Here is a 14,719-nt window from a genome sequence, read left to right as displayed (position 1 = left end):
TTTGTTTCTGTATTGATTCTATATAAAAATGCTGATACAATGTAAAGTATTTGCTCTGGCTCTTGTTTTAAATTATTATTTTTATGCTTGTTTGTTTTCATCTGTTGACGTTGCACAAGCAGAATGTGGCAGTTGGTCGGTGTTGCATTTGTCCCGCCCCTCCTCCACTGTGATTGGACGGATGGGTGAAAAGTGACAGTGATGAGCGCTGCGTTTTACTCAAAGTTGAACATTCTTCAACTCTCGGCGACCAGTAAAAAATGCTGAAAGCTCGGCGCTTGAGCGTGAAATTCTCGCTCTGCGCCTCATCACGATCATGGCGTTCTAAAAACGCAGCGCTCCCACTGAAAACAATTCAATACGCCAGCCAGCGTAAAAACCAGTGAAAAAACGCTATGGTGGACACGCGGCCTAAGTGTTCCCTGCAACTGGAGTATTCTCTGTCTAGAGTGCACAACTGCATGAGCGCATGCCTGAGCTTGCATTTTGGGTTAAGCTGTGTTGGTTTGACATTGTGGAAAATAGTATCAAAATGTATTAGCCTTTTTACCCGTCAGGGATGTGACGTGAGAAAATGTTCCTCACCATCACATTACAGTGCTTGTGCACAGTGAGGCCGTGAATGAATGACAGTGCGGCCGTGTGCATTTTACTTTCGGTTTAGAATTAGCCCCAATTCGAGCGGCGGGTTGCCTGAATGGTGGGTTCATTAGCCTATTTTTCTTAAAGGTGCTCTAAGCGATTCTTGGTGTGTTGTCAAACAAAACAGAGCTAGCTAGACCCTCCCTCCTCCTCCTCCTCCTCCTCCTCCTCCTCCTCCTCCTCCTCCTCCTCCCCTCCGTGCTTCCTGATTGGAAGTTCTCGCCACCTTTCGAAGGCTTTTCCGTTGTAAATTCGGGACTTTGTGCGCGTTCCTTCTCCTTTGCCCTTTTCGTTGCAAGTTGTTCATCAGAACGTCATCTTTTTGGTCGTGTGTCAGCCATATCAAAATCATATAATTCGAACTTCCCTCTTTATGCTTCTCTCTTCTACACACACTTCATGTGCACGCATTAACCCCAAACCTCCACCCCCTAATCATTCTTGTCGGTTATTGGCTGGAGCACTGTTTATTATGTTTCGTTGTCCAGACTGCCCAAGTTTGTTTTTGTTGCCGTTTGTGGAGCTTGTGCTGACTACAGAGGACTCGTTTTTTTACTGTGTGTTCAGGGGACAGGCAGCTAGCGGATAGTAAGGAGATGTTTGCTGTATGTGACAAAAAAACGTGACATCGCTTATAGCACCTTTAATGAAAAACACAACAACCAAACAACTCCATTAAATAAGCGCTTTTAGCTTTCCTGTAGCTCAAACACTAGAGTATTGCGCTAGCAACGCCAAGGTCATGGGTTCAATTCCCAGGGAAAGCAAAAACTGACAAAATGTAAAATGTGTACCTTGAATGTAATGTAAGTCGCTTTGGATAAAAGCGTCTGCCAAACGCATAACTGTAAATGTAAATGTACATTTCACTTTGAAACCAAATCATCTTGTCATTCAGCTCCTCGCTCTCGTGATGAATGAGATCTGACTGCGTTTGTGCTGCGACTCTCGTTCGGCTCGCGCTGCACATTCAGTTTTTAATTGTAGTGTCTGTTCTCTAACTGAACTAAAATTTTTACTACTATAAAATATCAAAACGACGGTGGGGCGGTGCCACGGTGGGCAAGTGATGTAACCGGTGTTATGCCTGAACACTAACACCGACTATCACAGCAAGACTATTACCCGTTATTATCAATCTAATGAAGCTACCGTGAAATATAGGAGCTGTGTGTTTTGTATCATTAGTGCAATGTCCGTTCTCGGAGTATATAAGCCCACGTGAGGCGCGCCACTTCTCCAGACTCCTGCCTTTATTAGAGAGAAGAATATGTTCAAAACGCTCCCTTCGAATATTCGGTGTTGATTACTACCGAAGCTTCGAAGCTCAAAAAATGGTATTCGGAGCAGCCCTACAAAAATCACCAAAAAATATAGTGGAGGGACTGTTCATTTCAAGAGTAATTATAACATTAGTTCATGCGCCGTTTTTCGCCCAGTGATCTGTTCCCATGAATGAGCTCAAAAGGCTTTATCAGGCTTAACGTCAAGCTAAAAGACTGCCGGATAAAAATCCATTTAAAACAGGCTTGCAAAAAGCTTTCACCCCAACATCACATTAGTCAGCAAAGTGCCATTCCACAAATACACTCTGTTACTTTAGCCCTAGTGTGTATGTGTCAGAATTAAGGTGATGACCTTTTCCACTTCCTAGTTTTTGGTTACCCATTGATTTGTTTGTCCGCCACCCATGTGCCTATGGGCAAAGCCAGTTAAAAAAAACCTTAACATCCAAATCCAATGACCAAAGCACAGAGGTAATTCAATGTTACTGTGATAAACTGCTGCCCCTTATTCACAATTCCTGGGGAAGAGGGCGGAATTGGGCAGGAGTGTAAATAGCATATTGACTTTAAATCAATCAATGGAATAAAACACTTCTGCTGTGGGACCTCCATTGAGAATGACGTCATGTAAATGTGCATTACATTCATATTTATCACAAGAGATATTTCTCAAATGCACTACTTGGAGGATAAATTCAGACTACAGGATGAATTTGTGAGCGCCAGTGCTTGAGGCAGGTGTGAGCTATGAATATGAGCACAACCATGTCACAAGATAAGATTAATTGACGAGCCATGACGGGAAGAAACATGGCGGATCACATCATAAAGCATGGCTGAGAAAAAATACATCATTTTTTTAAACATTTCTTTGTCAAATGGATTTTAAAAAAGATTATCCAAATACTGCAGTATATAAAAATAAATAATCTTTTTCTTCAAATATGTACAGAGTAAAAAAATAAGGGATGGAGATCAAGGTTACCCCATTTCCCAGAGGGAATAATGGGAAAACAATGGCGGGATGGAGACGGAGTGATGGAGGAACGAATTACCTGCCGAAGAATCTCTCCTTGTATATCTGGGTAGAAAGAGTCCCTGCTATTCCAATATAGTCAGAGCGAAACAACCATCGGTCAGGATGAAACAACACCGGACGCATTCATTCCCGTCACACACACACACACACCAGCTCTGTGTCGTGATGGCCGCTCAGCACCCTGTTCTAGTCCACGGCGTCTTGTCTAAGCCGGCCGAGGTGGCGAGTGTTGTTTTCTGATCATTAAGCAGCAGCCTTCCTCTCCTTTTCCACGGAGCCTGCGCATTGCTACGGCAACTGACCGAATCATCCTCCTCTCCGCCCCTCCCCCTTCTGCTCATCTCCCCATGCACCTCACTCTCTCCGCCCCCTACCCCTCCCGCTCCCTTTCTCTCGCTCTTCCATAAGCCAAATCCCTCCATATTCATGAGGAAGGGGGAAAAAACAGAGAGGAGCTGTAGTGGGGCTTTATTCACACCTTGAACTCGCTTGTCATCGGACACATCAGGGGTCTCTTGGCAGGAGCCCTCCTCTCATTACCCCTTAAAGCACGCTCAAGGGATTTGCAATGAGGAAGCCGTGCTAACAACATGCACGCCGGCTCCTTACTGTCAGTCAAAGCTGGAAATGTGGCAAGATTACAGTGTGTTAATAATGTCGCAGGGTCATATAGTGTAGCGGGATCCAAAAGTCTTGAGTCCACGGCTGAAAATGCTTCTATATTGTAATGTTTTACAAATTATATTATTAGTATAAGTATTTAAAGGGCTGATGAATTGAGAAATCAACTTTCCCTTGAGCTTTTGATATACACTCACCTAAAGGATTATTAGGAACACCTGTTCAATTTCTCATTAATGCAATTATCTAATCAACCAATCACATGGCAGTTGCTTCAATGCATTTAGGGGTGTGGTCCTGGTCAAGACAATCTCCTGAACTCCAAACTGAATGTCAGAATGGGAAAGAAAGGTGATTTAAGCAATTTTGAGCGTGGCATGGTTGTTGGTGCCAGACGGGCCGGTCTGAGTATTTCACAATCTGCTCAGTAACTGGGATTTTCACGCACAAACATTTCTAGGGTTTACAAAGAATGGTGTGAAAAGGGAAAAACATCCAGTATGCGGCAGTCCTGTGGGCGAAAATGCCTTGTTGATGCTAGAGGTCAGAGGAGAATGGGCCGACTGATTCAAGCTGATAGAAGAGCAACTTTGACTGAAATAATCACTCGTAACAACCGAGTTTTGCAGCAAAGCATTTGTGAAGCCACAACACACACAACCTTGAGGCGGATGGGCTACAACAGCAGAAGACCCCACCGGGTACCACTCATCTCCACTACAAATAGGAAAAAGAGGCTACAATTTGCACGAGCTCACCAAAATTGGACAGTTGAAGACTGAAAAAATGTTGCCTGGTCTGATGAGTCTCGATTTCTGTTGAGACATTCAGATGGTAGAGTCAGAATTTGGCTTTAACAGAATGAGAACATGGATCCATCATGCCTTGTTACCACTGTGCAGGCTGGTGGTGGTGGTGTAATGGTGTGGGGGATGTTTTCTTGGCACACTTTAGGTCCCCCAATTGGGCATCGTTTAAATGCCACGGCCTACCTGAGCATTTTTTCTGACCATGTCCATCCCTTTATGACCACCATGTCCCCATCCTCTGCCGGCTACTTCCAGCAGGATAATGCCCCGTCACAAAGCTCCAATCATTTCAAATCTTGAACATGACAATGAGTTCACTGGACTAAAATGGCCGCCACAGTCACCAGATCTCAACCCAATAGAGCATCTTTGGGATGTGGTGGAACGGGAGCTTCGTGCCCTGGATGTGCATCTCACAAATCTCCATCAACTGCAAGATGCTCTCCTATCAATATGGCCAACATTTCTAAAGAATGCTTTCAGCACCTTGATGAATCAATGCCACGTAGAATTAAGGCAGTTCTGAAGGCGAAAGGGGGTCAAACACAGTATTAGTGTTCCTAATAATCCTTTAGGTGAGTGTATAAAAGTTCATCGTGATATAAGAATATCCTGTAAGTTTCAGTGCTGAAAACTTCCTTGTTAGTTAAAGAAAAGCTTTTATTGACACCAGGCCCAGCAAACGATCAATCTCAGAATATGCCACACCTTGACGTCATCGTGCGGTGAAGCACCGCCTCAACAGAAGAAGAAAAACGCCTGATTCTGTAGCCCCGCCCACCGACCCGTGCCTGAGATGATACAGGCCTACATAGAACTAAACCGCATCGAACATTTAAGCAATAAACATATCGCATAAGCTTCAGTCGGATTCTAATATTATGAATACATGGATGAACTTTATTTTTAATGAATATCCAGCTCACGTGGGGAAGACATTGCGCATTTGTTCCTTCATTTAACCAAGGATTCATTTGTAAACAAGAGACTGGATTTGCAGGCAGGATGAGATTACATGAACGAATGAAGCAACACACTGATGTGATAGTATTGCATTGTTACAGATCGTATTGATTATGTGTATGTGTCTAACTGAACATACCTTAGCACACTGTCACAGGCTGGAGAATCCTTTATTTGTCGTTTTGTTGTATATACACCGATCAGGCATAACATTATGTGAAGTGAATAACACTGATTATCTCTTCTCTTAAAGTGACAGCAGTCTAATAAATCTGCTGCAGTCATTAATGTTGATCAAACAACAAGACAAAGATAAAAGATTCTTGTTGCATTTCTTGTCTTCTGGAACCGTTTTGAGGACTTTTACTCACATTAATTAACCTAGTTTTAGTTTTTGCTGAAGTATCGACATTTAAAACGACTCATATCATGAAATAAGACTTGGATCAAATCACCCACTATAATCATGTTAAATAATCTTTATTTCAATATTAAAGGGTTAGTTCACCCAAAAATGAAAATTCTGTCATTAATTACTCACCCTCATGTCGTTGGACACCCGTAAGACCTCCGTTCATCTTCGGAACACAAATGAAGATATTTTAGTGTAAAGCTGATGCTGAGAAAGGCTTCAGATAGGCCTCCATTGGCATTCAGTACATTTACACTCCCAAGACCCATAAAAGGCACTTAAAACGTCGTTACAAAGTCCATCTCACCACAGTGACTCTATAATAATTTTTACGATACGACGACAATAGTTTTTGTGCGCAAAAAAAAATCGAAATAACACCTTTATCCAACGTGTAACTGTCTTCCGTGTGTGCCTCCACGACGCATGCGCGAGAATATGACGCAGATCCGACGTTCGGGAATCCATGAAATGCACACTTAAGCCCAAGAACAAGTTGGATAAAGGTGTTATTTTGATTTTTTTTTGCGCACAAAAACTATTGTCGTCGCATTGTAAAATTATTGTAGAGTCACTGTGGAGAGATGGACTTTGTAACGACGTTTTAAGTGCCTTTTATGGGTCTTGGAAGTGTGAATGTGCTGAATGCCAATGGATGCATGAATGCAATATCTGAAGCCTTTCTCAGCATCAGCTTACGGGTGTCGAACGACATGAGGGTGAGTAATTAATGACAGAATTTTCATTTTTGGGTGAAACCCTTTAACCAAAATAATCGTGATTAGGATTTGTGCCATAATCGAGCAGCTCTAACATGCAATAATTATTCATTTATTAGCCAATTTTTTTGTGCATTAAAAATGCTCATTTCCCTTCATTTTAGAATTTTTATATTAACTCTGCTATCATCTACCTCTCACTTAAAGTTATTATTTAATGGCTTAATAGCACTTTTAAATGCAATCTTTAGCAAATCCCAAAATGAGTATGATTTTTTTCAAATGTACATTATTAATGTTATGATACCCAAATTAGCTTGTTGCAATTTAATTAATAGTTAACATGAAAATAATTGACATTTGTATTGTCCCGTATTGTATTTTAATTGATGCATCCCTACTTTTCCTAATCCTAAATCCTCTCCTTTTCCTGGTCTATATTAGATATTTAATCACAGATTATCAATGTGCTCTCCGACCTTTAGAGCCCAACTTGTCTGAGTCTGCAGGCCATCCAGTGAGAGTCAGAGAGACAAAGACTGTGATTTATAGGGACTGATGGGGCATAAAGAGCCAGTTTAGTTTAGTCATCGTATTGCCCATCCGCCCTCTACGTCACACACACCTCCTGTGTGTTATGCCACTCTCCCTTCTGCCCTTAATCCGTCACGGCTCTTAATCGGCGTCTCAGCCTTTAAAAAGACCCATACAGTTAGAGACGCTATCCTGCACGCATGTGTCCGCATGCACACAAGCTGCTCAAAATTGGCTTGCCATATTCCAGGGATTAGCATCTGATTTTGTGGATTACAGACAATGCTTTCACAGTTTTGAGCAGATGACTGTGTGAAACAACAAGAGTGAGGCACACGCTGCATTAACAGAGCTTAGACATCACAGGATGTCCAGTCCTTATATAGTAAAGCTTCCTGTCCATGTGGCCACATCTACTCTATGTGTGTGCGACTGAAATACAAATGCAAGTGTGCTTGCATTATTACTACTGGCTGCTTGAAAATTGTTAATAATTCTAGCATGCTTTAATATACACTGATCAGGCATAACATTATGACCACCTTTGTAATATTGTGTTGGTCCCCCCAGAGGTGGACAAAGTACCAAACTCCATTACTTGAGTGAAAGTAAAAGTACTACTAGTCAAATATTACTCTGTTACAAGTGAAAGTTGTTAAAAACAATTTTTACTTAAGTAAAAGTACAGAAGTACTTGCTTTTAAAAGTACTATCAAAAGTAAATTTCCTTTTTTATGTCAATGCATTATTTTATTATTGTTGCATTGTTGTATAAATGCACGGTGGGTTAAGCCAGTCAGTGATGCTCCATCCGACATGCTAGCATACGACCACCTTGAACTCATTTAAATACCTAAAAGTTACAAAGCTTTTTACAAAGCTGCTGTCCCTTTAAGACAGAATGCACAAATCCCACACACTGATACACATCCGATATTCCCCCAACTGTTTACATTTACTTAAGACATAATCAACTTTGTTACCGTGAATACTTTCCAAAATGAAAATTGACATTTTGTGTGTATTGGTCTGTTTAAGTGCGAAAAACACACACAAAAGAAAGCTCTATTCAGTACTCGTGCTCTGGCATCTCAGAGGCACAAAAACCAGACTGAACTGAGCTCGTTCATCATGATTTCTCAGATTCATCCATATGTCTATGCTTCTCTTTCTCCCAGACATTTACATTTTGCAAAAAAAAAAGAAGAAGAAAAAATCATCCACTGACTTGCAAAGCTGCTACAGAAACGACTTTTGACTTTGAGGACCTTGATAGAAATGTAGTGGAGTAAAAAGCACGATATTTGTCTTTCAAATGTAGTGAAGTAAAAGTAAAAGTTTCCCTAAAAAATAATACTTCAGTAAAGATACTCAAAAAGTGTACTTAAGTACAGTACTCAAGTAAATGTACTTCATTACTGTCCACCTCTGGTCCCCCTTTTGCTGACCCGTCGAGGCATGGACTCCACTAGACCCCTGAAGGTGTGCTGTGGCACCAAGATGTTAGCAGCAGATCCTTTAAGTACTGTAAGTTGCGAGATGGGGAGGATCGGACTTGTTTGTTCTGCACATCCCACAGATGCTCGGTTGGATTGAGATCTGGGGAATTTGGAGGCCAAGTCAACTCCTCAAATTCATTGTTGTGCTCCTCAAACCATTCCTGATGGCATTTCAATGGCAATTTAATATAGTTTACAGTAGCCAGAAAATACTACCATCTTGCCCCACAAAAGAACTGGAGGTACACTTGCTATCACAGCGTAAATATTAAATGCCAGCTGAAACAACATCGTATCTCGTTAAATTCAGCGGCCATGTTATTCAGCCCTATTAGGCCTTCAGTGCTTGAGGCGTGGAGATAATGGGCCAGGTCCAATCCTTCACCAATAACCACAGCAACCGCTCCAAGCGCAATGCTCAGCTGCTCAAACCCCGGTTACCATGGCGATGGGGCCTCCGTCATCCCGAATCTTTTGACTGTATTGTGGAGGAGCGTTGCATCTGTGTGAGCGGGGGGAGTCTTGCACAGGAAATCAGGTCATTGTGTGTGTATCATTTTGTTATTGCAGCTAATGTAATACGGATGGAAAGTGAACGTTTAACATGAGGAATGAGATAATCCGTGACCTTATTTTTTTAATAAAGTATGATTATGAGGGTTTAAAAAAAAAGAAAAGAAAGACATCCCTATTTTTGGTTTGGCAATTGAATGTTTTGAAAGGGGTTTTTGCATCGAAACAATGCCGCTTTGATGATTAAAAACAAATCGGCTGTTTTATGATCTAAGTGTTTTAGTTATTGAATACATTAGAGAATGATTGACACTCCCATAGGAGATGATGTCATATTCGTCTTTGAGCTTTGCAGAATATTCCTCCCCCTTCATAAAGACCCACCACTGTTACTTTCTGCTCTCTCCTCCTCCTTATTAACCATTAATGGACAAAGGCAAAGCACATGCATACAGCCATCAAATGAACCATAACATTATGACATCACTGACAGGTGAAGTGAATAACACTGATTTTCTCTTCATCAGCTGTTAGTGGGTGGGATATATTAGGCAGCAAGTGAACATGTTGTCCTCAAAGTTGATGTGTTTGAAGCAGGAAAAATGGGCAAGCGTAAGGATTTGAGTGAGTTTGACAAGGGTCAGATTGTGACGGCTAGACGACTGGGTCAGAGCATCTCCAAAACTCTCAAAAAGCAGCTCTTGTGGGGTGCGATGGCCGGGTGTGTGTGCGTGGCTTACCTGGGGAACACATGGCACCAGGTGCATTATGGGAAGAAGGCGTGGCGGCGGAGGCAGTGATGCTTTGGGCAATGTTCTGCTGGGAAACCTTGGGTCCTCATCCATGTGGATGTTACTTTGACACGTCACACCTACCTAAGCATTGTTGAGACCATGTACAGCCTTTCATGGAAACAGTATTCCCTGTGGCTGTGGCTCTTTCAGCAGATAATGCGCCGCCACAAAGCACAAATGCTTCAGGAATGGTTTGAGAAGCACAACAACGAGTTTGAGGCGTTGACTCGGTCTCCAAATTCCCCAGATCTCAATCCAATCGAGCATCTGTGGGATGAGCTGAACAAACAAGTCCGATCCATGGAGGCCCCACCTCGCAACTTACAGGACTTAAAGGATCTGCTGCTAACATCTTGGTGCCAGATAAGCACACCTTCAGGGGTCTAGTGGAGTCCATGCCTCGACGGGTCAGCAAAAGGGGGACCAACACAATATTAGGAAGGTGGTCATAATGTTATGCCAGATCGATGTATATATATATATATATATATATATATATATATATATATATATATATATATATAATATAAATGTATGTAATGCGATTGCGATTAATTGATTTGACAGCACTAGTATTATTTCAACAAGTACCTTTTTTTTATAAGAATTTTCTTAAATGAAATGTGATTTTATTGCTCATAAGGAACAAAACTCCCAGAGGAATACGTCTGCTGCACGGCTTCTCTATATATTGTGTGACAGATTGAGTTCAGGATTTGACCACAAAGGCTTGTTATTTCTCCTCAGGCCTCATTAGTGTATATGGGCTTGAATTCTGCAGATGTAGAGAAAGAGGACTTCAGCTATGATCAATACTCATCCAGGTTTCTCTTCTCAGCTTCAGAATTCACTTGGAAAATACAGCTGTCAGCACCACAGCCAGACGATCAATAACAACATCTCCTCAAAGCCAGAGAACTACACACACTGCTGAAAACTCATCGGCTCGAGGATCTGACTTTATACTTGTCCATCTCAAACCATTTACAGTAAGTGACTCATAAAACTGCTTTCTGTCTGAATAAAGCATACATCAAGTACTGTTCGAAAGTTTAGGGAAAGTTTATTGTTTTTTGAATATCTCTTATGCATTTAGTTCATCAAAAAATACAATAAAATCAGTAATATTGAGAAATATTATTACAATTTAAAAGAACTGTTTTCTATTTGAATATCTTTTAAAATTGAATTTATTCCTGTGATCAAAAGCTGAATTTATCATCATTACTCCAGTGTCACATGATCCTTCAGAAATGCTGATTTGGAACATTTATTATTATACATTTTGAAAACAGTTGTAAAGCTTTGAACTATTTTTACAGAAACCCTATTGATTAATGTAATAAAGTGGCTTTAAAGTGGTTTAATGCAAAATGGCTATAAAGTGCTGACTACTCGAATGTGGCATGAGTCTGCCCTCTAGGGGTTATGAAGTGCCAACGCTGACAGATTTTAACCATTTAGATACCCAATTACCCTCAAAAAGCATGCAAATCAAATTGTTTTGTAGAAAGATATCAAATGAGACTTTGAATTAAAGGAAAGAGATACTTCAGGGGCAGCGTTGGTCTTATCTTTAAGACGTTTCAGCTCCTTTAATAGATATTAACATACACTATATATTGCCAAATCACTGAATTCAGGTGCAATAAGTCCATTCTGGAAATTTCCTCACTACTAAATATTCCACGCTCAACTGTTAGTGGGATTATAACAAAGTGGAAGCGATTGGGAACAACAGCAACTCAGCCACAAAGTGAAATCACAGAGCGGGGTCAGCACATGCTGAGGGTCACAGAAGTCACCAACTTTCTGCAGAGTCAAGAGCTCCAGACCTCCACACTTCTGTGGCCTTCAGATGAGCTCAAGAACAGTGTGTAGAGCTTCAGGGAATGGGTTTCCATGGCCGAGCAGCTCATCCAAGCCTTACATCACCAAGTGCAATGCAAAGTGTGGGATGCAGTGGGGTAAAGCGCGCCACCACTGGACTCTAGAGCAGTGGAGGCGTGTTCTCTGGAGTGACCAATCACATTTCTCTGTCTGGAAATCCGATGGACGAGTCTGGGTTTGGTGGTTGCCAGGAGAACGGGACTTGCCTGACTGCATTGTGCCAAGTGTAAAGTTTGGTGGAGGGGAGATTATGGGTTGGGCTTGGCCCCTTAGTTCCAGTGAAAGGAACTCTTAATGCTTAACCAAGACATTTTGGACAATTTCATGCTCCCAGCTTTGTGGGAACAATTTGGGGACGGCCCCTTCCTGTCCCAGCATGACTGACCAGTGCACAAAGCGTCTCCATAAAGACATGGATGAACGAGTTTGGTGTGGAGGAACTTGAGTCCTGACCTCAACCCGATAGAACAGCTTTGGGATGAATTAGAGCGGAGACTGAGAGCCAGGCCTTCTCGTCCAACATCAGTGCCTGACCTCACAAATGCACTTCTAGAAGAATCCCCATAAACACACTCCTAAACCTTGAGGAAAGAAGAGCTGAAGCTGTTAGAGCTGCAAAGGATGGGCCGACTCCATATTAAACCCTACGGATTAAGAATGGGATTTCACGTGCAGTGTAAAGGCAGGCGTCCCAAAACTTTTGGCAATACAGTGTATTAATATAAAATAGACCTTGTGGGGGTTTTTTATCTAATGAGGATTAATTTTTCCCCCGAACACGAGAAAACCACAACATTATGTATATGAGATAATTAGACAGTTTCCTTTTACCCAAACCAAGTGAAATGAGGACACGCGACACACTGGACGTTTCTATGAGGGAAAAGATGAGCGTTTTCTTTTTTTAATTTGAGGAATCAAGAGTAAAAACAAATGTCATATACAGCACAAGTACTGAAAGAGCAGTTAGATCATGTGTGTTCTGCACTCCTGCTTGACATTAGCACAGGTCTAGAATCGTCTAGAATCCCTTTTGTAAACTCTGCTAGTACCTTAGAGTGATTTCTAAATCATATACTTACAATTCTGTAAATATATACTGTACATACATAATATTAATATAGAAATATGGTTATCTAATGCCATCTTAAGCAGCACTTTTTATGCACAATGATAAATGTAAAGAAAGTTAGGAAACAAATTCTTGGTTCCTTTGTTTTGAAAGGATACACAGTGCTAATTTGTTAAATCATATACGTGAAGTCGGTAAACACAGTCTGTCACATAGAGCCATTAGTTTTAGAGATGCTTTAGATTTATGAAACAGACAGCAGAGATATCACTTACACATCAAAACATTAGCTTCGGCCCTCGGTGACTGGTTTGACACCAAAAGCAAGGGTTCTTTTACATGCCATATATATAAAAAAAGGCATTTTAGCGAACAATATTCGGAGCCTAGTGTGTCACGATCATTTCTCAACAGATCTAGAGCTCAGTTAACGTTCATGCCCTGACACAAGGACCTTTTATTTGTTTACTCAAGTGAATGGAAGTACAAATAAACGAGCAATATTGTGAAATTGCAGTCTCAGAGAAGGCAGCTCATCATGAGATGACTCCTCCTGGTTTTTCGGACGGATAAACACCCCCAACGGTCCATAATCACAACAGTGAGAGCTGCTAATAGATCTTAAGTCAGTATAGACGCCATATGATTAAAACGAGGTTGTGAGGGATAGACGCGCAGACTTTAGGATTAGTTCACTTTTAAATAAACTTTCTGCAGTCAAAAAGAAATTAAGGTTTCATTCCAGGTTATTTCTCCATATAATGGACTTCAATGGGCTCCAAACGGTTCAAGGTCCAAATGACAGTTTCAGTGCAGCTTCAAAGGGCTTTAAACGATAACAGATGATGAATAAGGGTCTTATCTAGCGGAATTATCCGTTTCTGCGAGAAACCGAGCAGTATTTATGTTATTATTTTACCTCTTTTCAGACGAACGTGATCATCTCTGAGCTCCGCCATAACTTCCGCTAAGTGAGGTCAAAATACGAGTGTGGTCATAGATATATCGATCGTAGATGCCTCATTCTACTGATCCGTGCAGGCGCCAATGAGGGATCTACATATACATCTATGACCACGCTCGTATTTTGACCTCACTTAGCAGAAGTTATGGCAGAGCTCAGAGATGATCACGTTCGTCTCATAAGAGGTAAAATAATAGCATAAATATTGCTCGGTTTCTCGCAGAAACTGATCGTTTTGGCTAGATAAGACCCTTATTCATCGTCTGGTATCGTTTAAAGCCCTTTTGAAGCTGCACTGAAACTGACTTTGAACCGTTTGGAGCCCATTGAAGTCCATTATATGGAGAAAAACCCTGGAATGTTTTTATCAAAAACCTTAATTTCTTTACGACTGAAGAAAGAAAGACATGGACATCTTGGATGACATGGGGGTGAGTAAATTATCAGCAAAAGTTTATTTCAAAGTGAACTAATCCTTTAAGTCCATGGACCCTGACATCATCAAGTATATACTTTAAATGTTAAATGTCTGTGGAGGAGCTCTGACCTCATATGTGGTGCCATTTGAAGCTTAGAGTCTCTACTTTCTGGAGCTTATGCATCACTTTGGCATTTGTTTTACACAAAGTAACTTATTTACACTAAATTACCATTTCCGCCTGAATTTGGCCTACCCAAATTGAAAAGCTTCCCATACGCACATACAGTGTCTCTAAATACACAATTTTGGGGTCATTTTACAGGAAACCCTTTGAAGTTACATAAAACACTGCTAAAAGTGATAAACATTTAAGTATATGTTGTCTGAGCTGTAATAACCCCTTTTTGATATTTTTTGGTTATTAATTCATTTTTGAAAGTGTGTAACTCAGGCCCTGTGTGCTCTAGCACCCTGCAGACAGTTTGGGCTGTTTACACTAGATTACAGAACATACTGGAAAAAAGATTTTTGTCTGTATCAT

The 14,719-nt window shown here is 41.1% G+C and overlaps 1 protein-coding gene across 9 annotated transcripts in view; it reads right to left on the bottom strand.

Moving 5' to 3' along the window:
- The window catches only part of fez1 (fasciculation and elongation protein zeta 1 (zygin I)), a gene marked incomplete at its 3' end in the record, with an annotated part of 34,403 nt that extends 31,097 nt beyond the window's left edge, over nt 1-3,306 (bottom strand). For 2 of the 9 annotated variants that reach the window (XM_079804589.1, XM_079804584.1), the window contains exon 1: nt 2,984-3,249. Of the gene's footprint in view, nt 1-2,983 lie in introns of all 9 variants that reach the window. The other 7 variants (XM_079804586.1, XM_079804590.1, XM_079804587.1 and 4 more) reach the window with 6 other exon arrangements.
- Nucleotides 3,307-14,719: the final 11,413 nt, after the last annotated feature.

The sequence above is a fragment of the Gobio gobio genome (assembly GCF_949357685.1).
Source record: "Gobio gobio genome assembly, chromosome: 22".
Lineage (NCBI taxonomy): Eukaryota > Metazoa > Chordata > Actinopteri > Cypriniformes > Gobionidae > Gobio > Gobio gobio.
This window is presented reverse-complemented; position numbering and strand designations above follow the sequence as displayed.